This window comes from Phalacrocorax aristotelis, chromosome W (genome assembly GCF_949628215.1).
Source record: "Phalacrocorax aristotelis chromosome W, bGulAri2.1, whole genome shotgun sequence".
Taxonomy (NCBI): domain Eukaryota; kingdom Metazoa; phylum Chordata; class Aves; order Suliformes; family Phalacrocoracidae; genus Phalacrocorax; species Phalacrocorax aristotelis.
In genome coordinates, this window is record NC_134310.1 from 13,517,757 (window position 1) to 13,520,514 (window position 2,758).

Genomic DNA, 2,758 nt, shown 5'->3' on the forward strand with positions numbered 1-2,758 from the left:
CCAGTCTCAGGTGGTGTTAATGTAATACAGAAACCCCAGGCTTATTCTGTTTTGATTCACCTTTGGGAAGGTTGCTAAATGCATCACCCTGCCTAGTTAATCACAGGAGGAAAACTGTTAATATGCTTGATGGGGTGTTTTTTGTTTTGGTTTGGGGGGGAGGGAAGCAGTGGATTGGACTGAATTTCTTACAGGAATGCAGCAGCATTCCTAAAGGGGTGACTAGCAGAGGTGCTCTTCTAATGTGCAAATTCTAGATAAATTCATGATGGGTTATTTTGTAGTACAGCAAAACACTAATATCATTGTAATGAGCTCATAAAGCTAATTGCAAGCATGAAGACATACTACATGCTGGATATGTTATGAAAGCATGTAAATTATCATTAGTGTTTATCTTACTGTAGTATTGTTGTTAATAGCTCTCATTTAAGGAAAGTTGGAACTACTTTGTTTCTATGTTGATTCAGTGATCTTATTTAAAGTAACACTGTACTAGCTATAAATGGTGGTTCAGTGTTCATTTTGGTGAATTTAACTGACATTCTGTCCTGCAGAATTAACATTTTGTATCATTACTAAATTGTGTACATTTTGGTACAGAACTACTTTTTCAGTAAAACAATGGAAAATATATTGGCTTCAATTGTGATACGAAGCCATGAAATAAGCTTAAAGTGAAATATCTTAACATAAAATATGACTAGCATAGAGTACTAAACGCAGTGGGGATATGATACCAAAGCCTCTCACTTCATTTGCAGAAGCCTGTACACATTTATTCTCCTTGAAGCTGAGTTATGCAGTTTGCCCAAATAGGAGAACTAATTCGCTTCACCATTAGGCCTCAACAGAAGGTAGCACTATTTTGTGGAAGATAGGATAAATGCCCAAATTGTTGAATTATACTTTTGGTAGTTTCTCACATGTTCACAAAAAAAAAACAAAGTTTCAAAGGTGCTTTTTAATCTGTTAATTTACTACCTGAATTTTAAATACTGCTTTCACCAGGAAAATGTAATTTTATCAAAATATACAGTACTGTATAGTCTTGCAAGACAGGTGTCACGGTTCAGCCCCAGTCAGCAACTGAACACCACGCAGCTGCTCACTCACTCCCCCCAACCTAGTGGGATGGGGGAGAGAATCAGAAGAGCAAAAGCCCAAAAAAAAAATTTGTGGGTTGAGATTAACAGTTTAATAATGAAAATAAAAAATAATAATTATACTAATAACAACAATGATAATATAATAAAAAGGGGGAAAAAATCCAGAAACATAAACGATACAACCGCTCACCACACCCTGACTGACGCTGCCAGTCCCTGAGCCGTGATTGCTGTCTGCCTCCCCTGGACAGCCCCTCCCAGTTAACATACTGGGCATGACGTTACATGATATGGAATATCCCTTTGGTCAGTTTGAATCCGCTCTCTTAGCTGTGCCCTCTCCCCTCCCGGCTTCTTGTGCACCCGGCAGAGCATGGGAAGCTAGAAGTCCTTGACTAGTACAAGCTCTACCCAGCAACAACCAAAACAGTGGTGTGTCATCAACATTATTTTCATACTAAGTCCAAAGCACAGCACTATGCCAGCTGCAGTGAAGAAAATTAACTCTGTCCCAGCTAAAGCCATGACCACAGGTTAAGCTGGAAGAGTAAAAGAACCTGTTAGTACTACATCAAAAACTGTTTGAAATTCTTATCAGAGCTTTTAACATTCACTATGATATTATCAGTGAAGTGGTTAAGCTTTTAGTCAGTACCCCACTACAAATCCTGGAAGCTATCAAAAATTTGGAGCTGTAATCCGTGATAGAGATTCACCAGCCTGTGCCTGCATTTCTTGTAAAAGGTTAAAAGAACAAGTTCCCCCCTCCTTTTCCTGCCTCTCCCCCTCAGCTGCTAGTTCAACTCCCATGTTTGCTCTTGGTAATGTCCATCAGTCTGTAATCTGACATACAATGCAGTCTGCATTCTTTTTCAGCCTCCTCAGCCCTACAGGTTTTATACCAGAATCAGAGGTTAACACACAGGAAATGATAGGAAGTTTAGGGAACTGAAGAGTTCTTATGTCCCTGTGTACGCTACACTAGAGTATTTCAACATCACTGCAAAATTTGTGTAGCAAGACTGCTTCAGTACAAGAAGTCCTTTTTGTTTTGAGTCCTTCACAAAACCAAACCATCTGTCTGGAATCAAGTTTCTAGAGCTGCAGCAACCTAATTGAAAATCTATATCAATTGTAATAGTATAGCAAATATTTTAAAATGGTAAAAAATTGTATATTTTGACTCTGATAACTAGTTTGCTTCTCCCTCTACCTAGATTACCTCCTTTCTTTGGTGTTCTGAATCTACTTCCCACTACCATTACACACTGGTCCTATTCCTGCTGTCTGATGTAAAAGTTTCAGAGCTGTATCTAACTAAACAATTTTTGTCCACTTTGTTGTCTCTCAGCCAGCTTTCTTATAGAAGAGTTCAAGTATATCCAAGCTCTGGGTGTGTCTATACATAGCACTGTTTGGACAATTTTCATAACCCGCTCATAGGGCAAAGACAGTTCTCAGAAAATCTGTGGTAAAAGCTCCTCCTACCCCTCCTTTCAGCTGGGTTTTGGGGTGGAATGAGAGCTGTTCCTACTACTAGTGCTTGTAAGACACATCATCTTATCTCCATCTCTTCTGGGACATGACTTACCATCTTTGAGGTTCTGTCCTTTTCCCTTGCTCCCTTTAGCTTTGATTAGGGAAGGCTT